Source organism: Plectropomus leopardus, chromosome 20 (genome assembly GCF_026936395.1).
Source record: "Plectropomus leopardus strain MGB_pleo_1.0 chromosome 20, ASM2693639v1, whole genome shotgun sequence".
NCBI classification, from domain to species: domain Eukaryota; kingdom Metazoa; phylum Chordata; class Actinopteri; order Perciformes; family Serranidae; genus Plectropomus; species Plectropomus leopardus.
The window spans coordinates 7068699-7086960 of NC_142195.1; positions in this window are offsets into that span (position 1 = coordinate 7068699).

The window sequence follows — 18262 nt, forward strand, 5'->3', positions numbered from 1 at the left end:
GTGGGGAGGCAAGAGACTGGAGGTGATTTGCCTTATCTTTGGATGTGCAGACACTCCACAATCCTCAAAATCAGATATCGAGGGCACATCAGGGCGACAATCAGCCCCAACTGTGCAGTGTGTTTCCAACTTTCGGAGCAAATGCCTCACTGGTGTGTTTGTGTGAGGCTATGCAGGATTTGAACTCTGCTTTAGATAGAGGATCGAGGTAGGCTGGAGGTCATTTAGAGGTGGAGTTATGGAGGAGGATTACAGGCTTCATCAGAAACAGAAGCGAAAATGTAGAGCTTCAACTAAAAGTGGATCATTCTGTTGGATTGCAGCGCCAAAAAGAGTTTGGAACTGGTCCAGATCAATCAATATAGTGTTAAAATCAGAAAAGTTTTTGTAAAAAAAACGAAAAGTGATCATTTCATCATGGGTTACAGTTACGCAGTCTGTACACATAACGTGTTGCAGGCCGTGTCCTTTATGCACCTTGGGTTTAAAATAATTCAACAAGACATCCTTCATTCTTTACTTAAGTTGTCATGGAGCCAATTCTCTCTGTCACTCTTCCTCGTGTGTTGTTTACAATGTTTCCTGCAGAAATGTGGCCTGACAGCTGAAATGATCCACCTGCAGGAACGGGGGCGTCCTTGGATAAAGCCTGCAGGGAATTTTAATAAGCTGAGAAAAGCCAAAAGTGCAAGGACTTTCAGACAGGCTGCAGAGGAAACATGAAAAAGTTAGACGCCAACAATTTATCCACGGCATAAATTACCAGATATTGTGACAGCATTTGTGTATGTACAGGCGAGCAAACACAATATTCAAAATTATTCTTATTACAACCTTTAGTATCAATAGTATATCTGTAAAATGTGGTTTTGTGTGAATGAACAGGCCAAAGTCCTCATAGCATCTGATCCAAGATGCCTGTGGTAAAATGAAAGCCGTAAATAGCCACAGACAGCCAACATCTCTAACACAGTGACCTACTGATACCCTAGCACACATCCTGGGTCTCTCACACACTGACACACCAGAGCGCGCACACAACCATGCAACAATGGTCACCCCCAGATAAATGGGCAGAGAGATGTGGTGTGACAGGCCATTGAGCCCTCCACAGCTTTAATGAGGCCTGCAGCCAGTGGGGACTGACTGGAGTAGCTATACCAGTATGTTTCCATTACTACTGTACAAGAGCAGGATGCACTACAGCAATGACAGGACACATGCAGTCCTTAAAGCAGGAAGCACTTAGCCATGGGATGTTGAAACCAAATAAAGGTGCCTGGAGAGGAGAGAGGAGAGGCTGTTTTCAGATTCCTTTCTGTAATATTTCAGGAATAAGAAGGCGGATTTAACCCTCTAATTGCGCAAAGAGAAATTGCGAGTATAAAATACGCCTAAAGGAAACATGTCAATTTTGAAAAAACTCCCATTTATTGCAAAAAAAGTTTTTGTGCACATATTAGGTAGTATTTCAGTCAGTGCAAAAAAGCCATATTTTGCAAAACTGCAATGGAAAACTTTTTTTTGGCTTTTATAGATCACATGATGCTATAGCTGCATGCTTGTCTGTAGGAGCTGGCTCCCTCGGGCATGATGCAGCAGGTGCTACAAGAGGTGTTACTGACTCTTTAAAAGTTGAGCGCGTCATCCAGAAGTTTTGAATCCACAATTCCTCTGTGAAATCGTGGAATATCACCTCCCAGAAATCCCTCAAATGTTGCCACTCCCACGCCTTTCCATTATCGCTTGCATAACCTGCCGACTTCACCTTTGATTTGAAATAATGACGACTAGTTCGGTGGCTGCACCTGCTAATGTTTTGAACATCCATTGCCATGCTTCTTGGAATATCATTGCGAGAAGTCGCATAACATCAGTCAGTCAAAATGCAGTCATCTCATAATTGTGTCGACATTACAAAAAAATTACTTAAGTTTTGCAGAAATCTGTAATAGAAACCCGCCTAGTGAAAAGATGCATAATACTTGGCCCAGGAGGAAGCAAAACTAAAGAGATTCTATGGTGGTGGAGACTTCACATCTTTGTCAGAGTTCAATTGTAGCTTCTACAACAAGGTTATTAAAAGACACAAAAATAAAATATGACTCATCTTTTTAAAATGAATGAATTTTGAGGGGAAACAGCTGGATTTGATTGGCTAGATGTTGCGTATCAAGTTTTTGTACATAGAAAGTGTAACTGTTGGTGGTACTCATCCACCTCCTTTTACACACATTTTCAAAACAAAAAAAATGGCAACTTTCAAGGCTGAAAAATGAAGCCAGTGAGCCAAAAACTGCAGTTCCTCAAATGGCCACTTGAGGCTCCAAACAGAGTCAATCCCCATAGAGCCCCATGTTAAAATACTCAACTTTACAGCAGAAATAAACATGATTACAGCCTCGTACAAAAATAGTTTTGGTCTCTGTAGCTAATTTCAACACTCATGGCAACTGTTCAGAGGATGAATTTTTATACAACTCATCCATTTATATTTCACTGAGGCCCAAAGTTATGGATATTAAAGGCGACTGCCGCTTGACTGACAGGCTGTCTGCAAAGCGTCATTGTCTTTGAGTCAGATCCACCCCTCACTCCTCCACAGTTTCATTTGCTCGTCCATATATGGTTATCTCTGGCTCCAAAAAAACAAAATCGCAATGGCCAAAATGCGTAACTCGAGGTTTTAGAATGGCAACTTGTCCAACTTGTTTGACAATTGTGTGAAACTGAGCATACAGGAAAGAAAAGACTTTTAAATAATGTATGGTGTGGTGAAGCTGTAGGCTGACGGTGTGAAGGACAGCTGTGGGAAGAAGGAAAGTGAACATGCAAATAAAACTGAACAGAAAATAAAGAGATGAGGTCATTCACAGGTAAGAGAGGGAGAGGGACAGAAAGACAGCAAGCTGTCTGAAATGTCTGTGACAGAGGAAATTGTTGCCAAAGGGCACCAAAATGTCTTGTCTCCACTAGAAGGACAGTTACATTAATATTGTGTGGCAGGTGGCGCTATCATCTATCCTATCAAGATTAGAGGAGGAGATCTCTCTTTCTCCCCCGATTATAAAACTTTTCAGGATTTTGTCCAGATGGATCTCTGGCCTCAGCCTTGTGATCCTCTTCCTGTTAAGCTGTTCCTTAGCAACAAAAAAGTAGGAATTTAGATTTCAGGAAACAATTTTCTAGGATGGAGGTATTCAGTAGGCTACATGTACAAGCTCATCAAATTTAAACTTTCAAATTCAAATAGGATTATTAGTTTTAACAAAAATATTTTTGCCAAAGCAATTCACAAAATAAAACAACATAAAAAATTACACACATTGCATACTGTCATCCATGATATATATCCATGTATATATATATATATATATATATATATAAATAAATGTATGTGTGTCTGTGTGTGTGTGTGTGTGTGTGTGTGTGTGTGTGTGTATATATACTGTTTATAATATACAGGTCCATCTATCTCTCTCTATGTATCTATCTAACAATTAATACCAAATATCATAATGTATTAATCGGTAAAGTAAGTAAAGTAAAGAAGGTGAAGTAAGAGTAATAAAAGAAAAGGCTGAGTGTGAGCTTTGAGGAGGTGGTTGTGTTGTTGTGCTGTTTGTGTCTGTCTCTGTGACATGTGCTGACACTGTTTTTTCTAAGTATATGTTGCATTTTAATCTGGTCAGAGAGTGTTTCTTGGAGTTAATCTTTAACACACTGAAAGTGAACTGATCACACTAAACAGATCAGTAGCTTTGAGCAGTGGACTTGGAGGCACCGTAGGCAGCCGCCATATGTCACCTATAGGAAGATCACAACTGCACACTGACAGATTCTATATATTTCATGTGCTGGGATGAAAATGGGATTGTTCTCTTTTATTTTTTTTCCTTAAAGAATTATGCGCTTGTATTTTTATTATAGTTGTGCTAGAATATATACAAAGAGTGTCCCATCCAATCTGTCCTCTGACACTGCTATATGTGCAAGAACTGACTCTGGGTTACAATTGCAGAAATCTGCTCAAGCAGTGCTCACTCTGTTTCCAATGTCCACTAGTTAGACATCACAATCAGGCTGCAGGGCAAAGCCCGTCCACGTGTCATTATTTTTTAACCCCCAGAGGAGAGACCCCCCTTTTATTCTTTTCCCCAGAGCTGAGCCAAGTCCATGTGCAAAACCCAAGGGTCTCCATGACTGAGGAGCCCAAGGGAAAGAAATGAGCAGAATAAAAAAGGAGAAAAGTAACGAAGCAAAACAAAGGGACGGATAGAGAGCAAAGCAGAACATGTGGGTGGACTGACAGCAGATGCAGATCTGAGAGTGGCAGAGGTGGAGAGGATTTGAATGTTTGAGAGAGGCTGTAAAATTTAGGAATGGCAGATTTGGCAGAAAGTGATTAGACTCAGGCCCAAATCTTAGCTTTTGCAGCACTGTTGATGATAATTACTTTGCTAAATAGTGAACGAGGAAACTAACAGGAGAATAGCTGGGAATTTACAGACTTTTACATTGATGTAAATACAAGGAAATACAAAAAAATTCACTCATGCTGCACATGTACATTTGCTTTAATTTATATAGCTGTGTATTATTTTCAACTTATTAAAGTGCTAGTAACACTTGCACTGTTCTCAGTACTCTCTGCTCGTCTTATTCTATATCACCCTCACAGCTGCTGCAATGACCCAGTTTCTATACAGAGATCATTAAAGTTTCATATAAATCCAGTGTAGCGGGAATAAATACATAACAAGACGTTAGATTTTAACAGCGCATCAGTGGACCTAGAATAAAACATCACAAGAGGAATTTTATAAAACAAAGAGAATAAATACAGAAAAAGAACAAGTGAACCACAGAGGCTGGGGTCTCTGTTTGTGTGTGTGTGTGTGTGTGTGTGTGTGTGTGTGTGTGTGTAGTCGCCAAGCTAAATTAGGGTGTACTATAAACATTCATACAATAAAATATGGTATAACACTTCCAATACGGTTACAATAACACACAAACGTATGTACATATGTTCATAGTAGGAAATCGCATTTTATTTTCATTTAAACTATCGAAAAAAGAGGTATGTACCATACTATATTTTTATTCTTGTCAACAAATTCGATGAACAGATAGAATTCAAAAACGTATCAGTCCCTCTCTCAAGACTGTCTGATTTCTATATCTTGTCTGTGGCTCTTATCCATGAGCTCATTGGTTCCTGCTGACTCAGAAATATATAGTGTCATTTTTGTAAAAGGCTAACACATTTCCTAAAACACCCGGCCATTGTAGGTTTTAGCAAATGTAACTCAAACAGGAGCAAATCCTTAACTATTTCAAGTGGCGGATTGATACACATTTGGTACTCTGGAATATTTACAGCAACGGGGACTGACTTGAAATCATGGCTGGGCAATATGGCTTTAAGATATTATCGCAATATTTTAAGGCTATATCGCGATACACCATATACATCGCCATATTTGTAAATGTCTTTTAAACTAATTTTAACTACTAAAATAAAAAAAAAACAATTTTGAATAATCAGCATCTGCAATAAAATTCAATAAAATAAAAAAGGTTGCTGTACTTCTGCTGTACTGGGGAAAAAAACACCTTGGCACAATAAATGAGTCCCTTCACAAAGTCTGTAGGTCTGTACTTCAAAATAGTGTTTTTTACATACTTGACATGTTCTTAAATTACTTGCGGTCCATTCAGAATGGACTTGCGACCCAGTTTTGGCCCACAACCCACCAACTGGGAACCAGTGACCTTAGAGCATCATAGTTTGAAGCATAGGGCTACTCACAAAGCTGCCACATTTGGCGAGTTGGGAGTGAGAACATGTCAGATGGCTTCTCTTGGCTGACCTCTATGCTCAGTAGAACCATTGTACTCCCTCTCAGCTCAGGGGCTGCTGGCATTGCTGGGAATGAAGGTTTTAACAAATTCTCAGAGCTGTAGGCTTTGGACCACAATATTTTTGTCAAAACACACATTCCAGTTGAACAGCCTCTGAGTGGTGTCTAAAAAGCGGGGCATTGTGCTGTAAAATGGCTTCTCGCCCCTTGTATCCCTCTCGCTCTGAGTGCTCTGACACAGCCTCGACAGATGCAGCCTGGTAAAGTGTTTCTGTATTTGACAGCTCGGCCTCCACCTCACCACCTTCACCAGCCGTGAAAACCAGCCTCGGCTTGTGTAGACGCTGCACCCACAGTACACGCCTCTACATGAGCGACAACATAAATTTACTATGATTAGACACACACATACACATGCATGCTAAAAACATCAGAAGTGACATACATAAGACCACAGCGAGGCACGCTGTCTATCCAAGCTTATAAATGTACATAAATAATTCAGCTGCAGTTTTGTTCAGTTGCTTGCTGTACGGTACGTCTGGCTGCACGTCTAGTCTCCTGCTCACATCCATTTGAAACATCTATTTTAATGCAAAAGTCTGGAGAATCTAATTGGTAAATTCGTACAGTTCATTGTAACTTGAATATTAATAATGAAGAGAATCAACCAAATGCTTGATGTATATTTTCATTTGACCATTTTTTTGGTTCCTCACTGTAAATAAATACTATTCCTATTTCAGATTCCTAATTATAGACAGCTTCATTCATCCAAATCCAAAATTCATCGATCATGTTTTTTTCAAGGGACTAAGACTTTTTCAGCAGCAGAAAGATCATCCTTGTGACACTTTTTGGTCAGTCTTCAAACCCATTGGCTAACATCTCAAGATGATAAAGCTTTTCAGGGCAACGGTCAAAATTTCGGGAGATTTTGAAAGATATTGTCAGATATGCATGCCTAGACTTTTATCTCACGTGCGCTGCTCATTGTTTACAGTTAGACTAGAACTTTGAGATCGGTCCAGATAATATTTTGGCTCATCTCCGGACGACAGCCAATAATTTCTGAACCTGCATTTCTGCTAATGCGTTGCACCTCTTTGGCTCTCTGCACAGGTTGTTTATCTGCAAGCAACAAAGCCAAAGGTGGTCAGACTACAAACAGAAACCAGAATGCTTCCAGCCCATTCTCATTCCCAACTTGTCAAATACAGCCGCTTGGTCATTGATTTTGGCATCACTGACGCACTAGGCATCTTTCATGATATGCTGTCAGGCAGCATCAGTTTATAACGCTGCTGGACAGCCACCTCTGGCACCTGCTGCAGACTGATATGCTGCCAGACGCCGTGAAAGTATGACATCTGCAGATGCCATCAGTTTAAAACACTGTGGGTAACAGTGTGTTTGCCTAAGTTGAAAAAAGGGTAGTTATACGCACACGGAGATACAAGGCTATCAAAAAACATCTTTCATGAGGACAAAGGTCATGCCTGCACACTTGCTGCATGCCACTCAAAATTATGAAAGACAACGTTTCGATCCTGCCTGGATCTTCGTAAGACCTGACAATAATTTTTAAACCTAACCACTTGCTTTTGTTGAACAGGGAAGTAAAAGTAATTCAAATCTAGGTTTATTTCTGAAAAAGACTAAATGCATCTAATGAGCAGAAACTGTACATTTGTGAAAACTGGAGTGTATTTTGAAAAGACACAATACATGTAACAGGCATAAATTGACACAATGTCAAAACCCCTCAACAGCAGATGCAGAAGGATACCTAGAGCCACGGCAATATTTGACGAGTTGCTATGAGAATGTGTTGATGCTTCCGATACCAAAATCTTGTACCATGTCAGTTGTAATGTCAAAAATGTCAAAGATTTTGTTTCAGATATCTGTTTTCTGAAATTACTCTTTGGTTGTCTGCTTTTGTTTGTTAAGATGCATTTTGTCTCCACAAACTCAACAATTGCAACTAAATAAAGAGACACAACCTAAATAAAAAAAAGAGTAAAGATTAAGATCAGGTTGTTTGTATTCAGTGATAAATTTTGGCAAGCTGTTCATTTTTTCAAAATGTCTGCATTTTTTCTACTCCACTTCCTTATTTATGTTTTTTTTGTGCAAACTGAAAATTTGCAAAAAAAAAGCATGTTGAAGGAATCGCAGCTTCTCCCCTGTAGATCTGTCACAAAAGGTCTAAAGAATCAGCAATATCACAAGGTTTCCCCGCAAAATGTCCACTTCCTCTAACACATGTACATGCTGACACATATTTCTTTGTTGGTGTTAAATAAGATGCTGCTTATCAGAAAAATAACAGTGTCAACTATTGTGCTTAAAATGCTCTGAATAGCGATGTCTTGACTGTATCTGACTCTTAATTTCTCAATTTTGTGGCGTGAATTGGCAGCAATCCTCTGGGACTGATTCAATATTAAAATCCTGATACCTGTCACTTGTTGTAGTTTAGCTTTTCTCCCTTTTATTCAGAGTGCTGACTTTCATTACACGTTTTTCAATCGCTGAGTTTCCTCGGGAGAGCCAACACACCACTAAACAAATTGCAGTTTTTCAACAAATGTGTTTTTCAGCCTTTGATCCGCTGAGGATTAAACTATGCTTCCTGGAAATGTGGCTGTAGACGACCGCACAAAACCTCAGCACATGGCCTTAGTCCAAACTTGCCGGCATATTGTCAACAAAAATGAATGGGCCATTAGCTCGGAGCAACTTCTTCACCTCCCATGCGCTGCCACTACAGCAAAGTCTCTCACAACAAATCCCAAATCACCTTGGGTATGCGGGCCTCCAGGCATGCCAAGAAACTCTGAGCCTTTCTCAGCTGAGGGTAGTGCTCTACTTCTGGTCCCCAAAGATGAAGATCACATCAGAGGGAGCACAGTGGGTTGCACTACTGAGAGAAGTAATACCCCGTACTCTCAGAGAATATAAAAGAGATATAGGGGTTAGTTTTCTAATCTCATATTTGTCTAACATCATAACACAAATTAGATCAAATGGACCTATCAGTTATCCTCTGCTAAATCAAATTCATAGACAGGATTCTCATTTTAATTGTACAACAGAAGCAGCTCAAACATCCAGCAATATAAACCATGAAACACGTCTGTTTGTGAAAAGTCTGTATCTGTCAACTCCACTAATAACAAATTCAAGACAGGTACTGAACCTTGGAATAAAGACAGGATACACAAACAAATCGAATCCTTACAGACAGGGCTATAATTCTGCACCCTGCAGAGGTATTGGTTTATGGGTTTGTTTCATCTATTTGTCTTATTTTGGGATTTGTTTCGTTCTTGGCAGAGGTAGTTACTGTGTTATTTGGAACTGAACTTGCATGGCAGAGAATGGAAAAATGGAAACTGAGGTTCTTTCTTTTGTAAAATGCTTATTTCCTTGGTGATATTAAAGCTGTATTAAGCTGTTTTGACTTCCTGGGTAGAGAAAGTACATTACCAAAAACTTTTACTAACAAGCCTTGAAATGTCAATTTATCAAGTTCTTATTGCTACCACATTAATATAAACTCTCTAAAGTTCCTCAGTGTGGTGTTTACCAGTTCCTTTTGCTTGTTTTAGTCATGTTTTCGCCGTGGTCAAATGGCAAGCTAGCACCACCAGCAGGTCAAGTTTTCACTCGTTCATTGAACTATTTAGCCAGAGAATCCATCCATTTTTATTCAGATATCTTGAGGTCAGAGATCAAGGTTGGTGATAATAATTCCTCTAGTTTCATATGATACCAATATCATCACTCTAGCTTTAAAACTCAGCCCTATAGCTTCTTGAAGACAGGAATGTCGGCCAGGGATTTTTTAAAAATAACACGCTATTTATGAACCTCAATTGCATAGCAATTAACTCGTCAAAACTGACAGCCTTAATATTTCCATATCTAATAGATGGATTGGTATCAGATTTTGTGGTGACATTCATGGTTCCCAGATGATAAACCTAAACCTGTTGGTTAATTTGTGGTGTTGAACATTTTTTTATTATTTTGCACTGGCCCGGAAACCCTTAAACCATCAAAATGGAAGGTAACACGTGCATTGAGTTTTTTATTGTTAAGTTACTTTTTACTTATCCTTGAGTAGGTTTCTTATATAGCAATGTTCAATTATACCTGGGGATAGACTTTCAGTACTTTATCCACCACTAAGTGTAATACTACACTGGTGATCCCTTGTCTTGTCATCCCATAAACACCATCTGATATAAATGTCAGTTTGCCCAGTACCTTGGTTTATGACTAAATATTTCCAGAAATATTTGCATGCTAAAATGAAAAACTAAAATGGTGAACAAGTAAACATTTTACCTTCTGAACATCAGCTTTTTAGCATCGGCATTTTTCGAGTTAGCATTCTGATGTTAGCTTTTAGCTGAAAGCACCGCTGTCGTGATGTGCACTTGTCTCAATGAAATGAACGCCATCTTCTCATTCATCGTAGCTGCAGGCATGTCTGTTTCTTTTTCTCTTCAACTGAGATAGACGACAGACAGAAGAGAAAGAGTTACTCTTCAAACTAAATGACAGCCGACAGGCAAGAAAAGAACAGATTCCAAGTGCAGTTGGTTTTAGCGACTTTTTTTAGAGGTAAATGGCAGCCTGACATATTTTTTTTACTTCTTTTCTTTCTTATTTTGAAACCAATTCTTGAAGCTAGAAAGCTGTAAAAACCAGGAAAAATTAAAACCAATATTGCCACTTAAGAAGGCTGACTCCTGGAAATGTCATATAGCTGGACAGTTACCACACTTTCTACAGGAAAATACAAATGTACCAGGGTCATTTGTTCTCTGAGCCCTTCACTTTGCTTGTGTGCACACTCTGTTCCTCTCACTCCACTTTATCAGACAGTCTCAAGAGCTGATATAAAACCATGTGCTCACAGTGTTGGTTCGCTGCGTGTCCTCCTTGCAGGCATGTTTGTCAGTTTATTGAACCGATATTAAATTGTACTTCTGATGGTTCACACTGTATCTTTCTTCCAGGCATCTTTTATTTTCTGAGGCTGTATAAACACTGGAAAGAGGCTACCATGAGCCAGAAAAACATGGCAATGGCTTTGATGTATGCATTCTGGGGAAATACATGCATATAAAGAAGGTTTTCCTCCTGCACAAGTTACATTTAATTACTTCCAATACTATGCAGGCATGATTGCTGGCTATAGCTAGTCTAAAGTAAAAGACTGTTTCATAGCAGGAGCTTAGCATTTCATATGAACCTCTTCAACAGAGGATAGCAACATAGTGCAGTTTGCAATCCCAGTTTAATTTCATTTCATTATAATGGGGGATGAGGGAGAACCCCATATGGAGAAAATCAGGAGTGCAAAAATAATGTTGTGGAAAGTTTGTGGATATTTTTTAGCTAACTTAAAAGTGCTCAAGCTCAGCAGATCAGGTCAAAGATTTTACCCATCCATTACATCATAATCAGGGGTGTAGTGGTACAGGAGCACACTGGCATGATGCTCCGCCTCTTTTTATACCTCCACACCAGAGGTAGCTGTGGCCTTCTTGTGAATGTGATATCTCTGAACGTCTTGAAGGAATTTCTTCAAGTTTGGCACAAACATCCACTTGGACTCAATGATACACTGATTAAATTTTGGTTGTCAAAGGTCAAGGACACAGACATTTGTTGTCTCATGTTTGTGAGAAAAATATCTAAAGAATGCCTTGACAAATCTCCTCGAATTTGGCACAAACATCCACCTGGACAAAAGGATGAACTGATTAGAGTTCAGTGTTCAAAGGTCACTGTGAGCAAAACATATCAAGGACTAGACCCAAATATGTAGCTATTTGGTATTAGTTAAATGGAGTTGGTATTCAGTTTTAAATTTGGGGATTTAGATATTCTTTTTTTGTTTTGTTTTTTTTTGCAGACGATGAATGCTGCATCTGTCACACACACAGTGACAGGAAGATCATTTTACCCAACGGTTATTAATGGGTTTATTGACTGAGTTGAGCCATTTCTGTGTTGGTGTGAGCAGCACCAAAATGCAACCCCCCCCCCATTAACATTTCAAATGCACAACGAAATTTAAACAGACTAATTCAGGACACCGGACACAGATTATTGTACTGCGGGGCTGTCTGAGTTTTTTTTTTAAGTTAACAAACTGTAAAGTGTCACAACCACTGACAAACAGTTGGAGGCACACCAGGCCCTCTCTAACCTAATGCTGAAGCTCCGTGGTGCACGGTGTCTCCCTCTCTCACCAAAAACACTAAAACTGCTAGGGGTCAGGATCCAATTTCTCCTTCATTTTCCATCCCTCATCCATAAAGAAGCACACAGACTCTCCTCACCTGAGGGGGAAGCTGTGAAGCACACTGTGTTGTATTGTCATTACCCCCCTGCTCCCGTCGATTGAAGCTCTGATTATTTCCTGCTGATTAATGGTGAAGCTCCAGAGCCAAGAAAATGGTGTTCGGGACAACCCTAAAAATCATTATTTTTGGTCATAACTCAAGAATTAATTTGCTAATTATGATGAAGTTACACACAAATGTCTAACCAGATACAGAAATGAAGTGATGACATTTTATATCCAAAAGGTCAAGGGTCAGTTTTACCATGGCATCATAATTTTCTGCAAAAACACTTCTCTGGCCAATATTCAACATCATAACTCTGGAACAGGAGGAAAACATTTGGTCAGATATTGAATTCTTGATTGATTCAACTCATCAACTCATGCATTCAGTGCATGCAATAACACATCCTTCCTTAAAAGCTGCAGGTAGCCTCCAGTGTTAGCCTTTGAGCTGCACACAAAGTTGTATTTTTTTGCATAGTAAAGCCATAACCCACTCTACTCTCCCTCTGATTGGTAAGTATTTGTTGCAGAGTTGGACGGGTCATGCCATTGCTATCCTCAGAAACTAAAACAGTGAATTTAATTATTTCTTTTCAGTCTATAACTCGCTGTCTGCTAACCTGAAAAGGCAGCAAAACATCCTTTCATTTTATTGTAATAGTTGACTAATGTATGTAAACTTGCCATCATAGGAACAGTGGTTATATAACCTTCTAAATGAGCCACAAGTTAACCATAAGTTACATACAGTAGGTGTGTTGCAGTACTTGACCAAAAAGCATTACGCTCGTGATAATAATAAAAAAAAGACTAGAAGACTTTTTCATATGGATCCCACCATGGATATGTGCAGAGATGACTCACCCCAGCTTCTCTATATTCAAACTTTACATCATTTAAAACACAATAATTGTTAATCCTCTGCTTAAACCCAAAATCTCTGTCACATGCTCCTACCTATAATTTTTGTGGCATCCATCACGTCACCTAAAAGGCACTTGTTTTTATCTTAAGCTTGTAATAACACTGAACAGATATTTGGAGACGTGATGGTGTAAGCTTGTGAGGTCTAAAGCCAAAATTAAGCTTTAAATGCTTGTTTGCGGATTAGTGTTTTGTTCTCTTTGGGGCGGGGGAGGTGTTCTGTAGAAAGACCTGCCCGGTGGATAAACAGTCTTGTCTGCAGAGATGTTTGAATCAACAGTATATTCTTTTCCATATATGCTTATATAGGTGGGGTGGGCTCCTGGGAAATTCCGCTTTCATCCAAATTGATGTTTGGAATGGGTCCTCTTCAATACACTTCCTGGTGTGGGAATGTAGTTTGAGCTGATGGACAGAAAATTGAAACATAACTAGCAGAAAGGCAAGGGGGAAAGAACAATAAAGTTGCCTCTGGCTGAGTGTCAACCTCATATAGACCTTTACTGCCCCCCACTGGTGGAGATGCACAAGTTATTTCCAATGAAACACTGACAGAGGAAGATAAACTTGTAAGCTTTTTGTAATCCCTGGATATGATCAAGCAGTTTATGTAATCATTATGTTCTCTAGTCATTTATAATCTCTCTCAGAAAGTTGCTGTTTGGACTTACTGCAATGCTCCTTTGGCTGAACAATGCTTTTGACAGTCAACATTTGTATCTAGGGCCCATGTGGGTAGTAAATAGGCTGAAAAATGGGCCCTATATGAGACTGTCCAGGGGCTTTATAATGGCCCCATGCCAATTACCCCAATGGGTGGGTTGGTGATGCCCATTTTGGGCCAATACCCACTTGGTGCCCAGGTAGCCCTAGTAGAACCAATCTGGGACTTACTTGGGCAATTGGCATTGGGCCATTATGGATCCACTGGACCATCCCATTTGAGGCTCATTTTTCAGCCCATTTACTACTCACACAGGCCCCACATACAAATGTTGGCTGCGATGCTTCAGTAGCCTTTACCTCCAATTAACATTTTCGTATGTTGGCAGTCCTTTCTTTGGCCGATGCACTGATTCCTCCATCTTTGCAAACATTTTTCTCACACTTTGGCTGAAAAAGTAGGGCTCTGGAACATTACACTATCTCTGAAAACCTTTAGGCACTACAGTGTTGTCTCCTAGCAACCAACAAAAAGGGTTGGCAGTGCAGCGAGAGGTGACATTATCCCAAACCACCATCCAGTGATTCCATCTGTATGGTGGAGTGCTCGCATGTCCATGTTTTATTAAAAGGGAATATGTGGTTGAAGCCCACCGGGGAGCCGTTTTTCTGTTTTTGGTTTGGTGCAAGATCTCAACTATAACAAGAAATATGGTTTGTTAATGGAACTTGCCAAGCTGCTGCAGGGCTTTTTATCTCAACCGTTGAGAAAAAGTTGATAAATATTCAGTGTTTGCTTCACCTGAATCAGACGGTACAGCTGATAAGAATTGTCATCCAAAGATAACGATTATAAATGGATTGTCTCCTGTCAGTGTGGTTCTCCTTGAATACCTAGACTAAAGACGCACTCTTGAAAGCTTTTACCCTGGAGCCACGCTGGATATTTACATGGCCTGACATTGAAGCAGGATGGCGCACTCAGGAACAAATATTTCCCCTGCACACAGCAGCTGAGTTTATATTTCATCCTCCTGTTGAGAATCTTTTCAGCAGAGATTTCATATTTTCCCTGTACAATACAGCAATGCCCTTAGTTTTCTCTTTCGCCTTGTATAAAGGTTGAGTTGGTGCTGTTATGCAGTCGGTTAAATGTAGAAACAATGAAGGGCAGCGTAACTCAGCTGGGGGCTTCTGACTATCGCTGTGCCTGCCAGGTACCTCTCATCCTGGAACTCCAGAAAAGGCAGTCCAGCCTCATCTGAGCGTTTTATTCCAATTCTCTGTAGAGGTGATCACTCAGCTCTCTGCACTTGCTCTGAGAGGATATTCTATGTCCCATCAGTCAGTTATAATCCAGGGATCAATCAGTCAAGCCCCGACATTCTCCTATCATCCAATGCTCTGGACTCCCTCTCACAGGTCCTGAGCTCATGTGGGAGTTGCCGCATGTTGTTTCAATGAGCTGAGCCTAACCGGGCCCTGAGGATACAGGCTATATAGGCATATTCATCAGGGCCAAGGAGCCTCTGACCTCAGACCAGTTTACCTTGAGACATCCTGCTAGGGTCTGTTGCCCTTTACAACATAGTTCTCAGCTTCACAGGGGCAAGAAGACCTCTTCAAGATATTGTAGCCATCTCCGCAGTTGTTGTGCACATTTATCTGCTAATATCAAGATGCAGCTACATTTATGTGTATATTTACAATCAATAAAATTACTGTGTGCAATGTGAACACACGAAGAATTATCATTCTAGTTGGCAATGCCCTTCCTCTACAGAGCATTTCAGCATGCCTCCGTTAATTGGGGTTTTTTTTGGCCGGAGGCTTTACCAATTTAGTTTGCTCTTATCGTTCTCCTAAAACTATTTTTGTGGCTGCAGCAATCTGCTGTTTTCAGGAACTTCGCAACTAGCTGTTGAGTCAGCCTGGTCTCACTCCAAGGTTGTCAAATAGGGTGCCCTTGTTGTGAGCCCTAAAACCCAGACATGAGTTAGCATATTTGTATTCCTGGTTCCCTCGTCTCAAAGTCAATGGGTTATCTGGAATGTCTTTTGGGTTAGATGCCTGAAATAAGGTCTGTGATTGACGCACATACCCCACTTGTAAATGTTGATGCTTGTACATGTTTTTAAAAAGGCTGTTCCTAACAAGTTAAATGAGACTACAAAAGGTAATCACACTGCGCCACATCGAACACGGCTTTACAGCCTCGTGTAGTTTGGTTTAGTTTGTTTGTTGTCTAGATAGATAAGTTACAGATAAACTGTAACTTTTTCTCTTCTGGTGATTGCATTTAGATTTCAAAAATAATAAAAGTGGTGTCCATTTGTGAAGATTATCTTGTTGAAAATTTTGTGTTTCATAAATGTTTTGTTTGCCACAAAGTTTATTTTCTGCAATAATCAGAAATCCTATAAAGAGTGAAAAAGTCATTGAAGGAAGGAGATCGAAGAGAAAGGGTTGGTAAAACAAGCACAGAACTTTTACTTAGGAGACTGCTGTGTGCGTCTGGTGTAAAATCGGATGTCAACATTAACTTATTCAAACGTAACGTTACGTAACTTATGTCTGACATACATATGTCACGTACTGACGGCATGTCTTAATGTTATGTTATGTTATGTTATGTATGTGTCACCAAGTAATTTTGTGTCCAAAACGTGTTAAAACATCATGCAGATACTAAAGGGTGGTTTGGCATCAGTATCAAACGCCAAAGGAGCATGACAAAGTGTTGGAATTTGGCAAGCCAGATATTTCCTCCTGGAGCTGGAGGAGACCAAAACTAGAGCTGAAAGGAGTATTACACTGTTCCTCAGGTTGGTAGATATGCAAATAAATGCCAACGATTCTATGTGTCTGCAGAATCTGAAAACGAGTGATTGTTGCCCAACTAAATTTTGTTAGTGCAGTCAGTTAAAAGGGGAAAAGTATGTCAATGTTGTCCAAAAATGTCTTAGCAGTTACTGTTGCCTTAAATATAAATTCAAATTCATACTCATAACAATTCAAGAGCATCATTAAGAACCATCATGTAATTTAAAGGCCAAACGGAGGAGACTGACTATCGGGAACTTGCTTTAATAATGCGAAATAAAAAGCTGCTGTGGAAGTCGCTGTGTGGGTGAAAGAGACTTGGGGGCTTTTACATCTTTTTTTTGGTGCAAAAAATGCTGTCGTGGGTTTGCATTTTCTGTTTAATTATGTCCATACTGGAATCCCATACAGTCGCAGCATAAATCTGCTCACAGAATGTGCAGTGTATTTTCAAATACACTCCCAGGTTTTCAGGTAATACCTTAGCACGCCACCCATCACATAGACACACACAGAAAAAACACACACACTCACACTTACTCCACCACTAGCCCCTAGTGTGACATGCATATTTTATAGACAACCTTTCACTCCAATCCCAGTCCTGAACCCAGGGGAGCATTCTGGTTAAAAGTCACATCAACTGGGCAAACATTTTCCTCTCGGCTGCCAAGAACTCAGCAGGATGTCTGTTAACTTTAACCAGCAGTAATCTGGTCGTTTTATTGGATCATACATGGAAATGTTTCAGGCAATCCAACACAGTACTAATATTTTTTCAATCATATTTGATATTTACTTTTAACAATATGTGATAATAGAATAACGTTAAGGCCACTTTTGTAATACTAGAGGTTAAGTCTGTGTATTTTCTTTGTTATGTTTAGTGATATTTTATATATTTTTTAAATTTTATATCATTTTTATTTTGCTTATAGGTCCAGTGTGTAGGATATAAGGGCATATGTTGGCAGGAATAAAACATAGTAAGTATGTTTGCTTTGATGTAAAATTACATGAAAATAAAAATCTTGTTTTCTTTACTTTAGAATGAGTCGCTTATATCTATTAAGGGAGCAGATCTTTGTCTACGTAGACCGCCATGTTGCACGGCCATTTGCATTTTGTTTTTGTGCATTGCCCACCACAAAAACCTCGGGAAAAACACAGATTTTCTTAACGTGAAACTGCTTTTTTCAGTCTTTTTCTGGTTTAAATCATCAGGTCTCTTTCTTTTTGAGAGGAAGAGACCTCTGCAGATAATTCAGCTCCTGGTGAAAAGCTCCTGAACGTTTCTATCTTAATTTATTAGAGAAAAATGGTGAGCACACATTAGCAGGTGCTAGGCAAGCAGCCCGTCTCAGTCATACCAAACAGCATCAGAGAAACACTGATTCGTAATGGGAAACTGCTTTATTTAGTATTTTTGCTGATTTAAATCACCAGGTCTCTTGAACATCTGGATCACAAGTTATCAGAGAAATAGGTGAGCACACATTAGCAGGTGCTGGGCTAGCGTCACATTGGAGAAACATTCATTTGTAATGTAAAGTTCGTTTATTCTGTATTTTTACTGTTTTTAATCACCTGGTTTTGGGGAGGAAGAGAC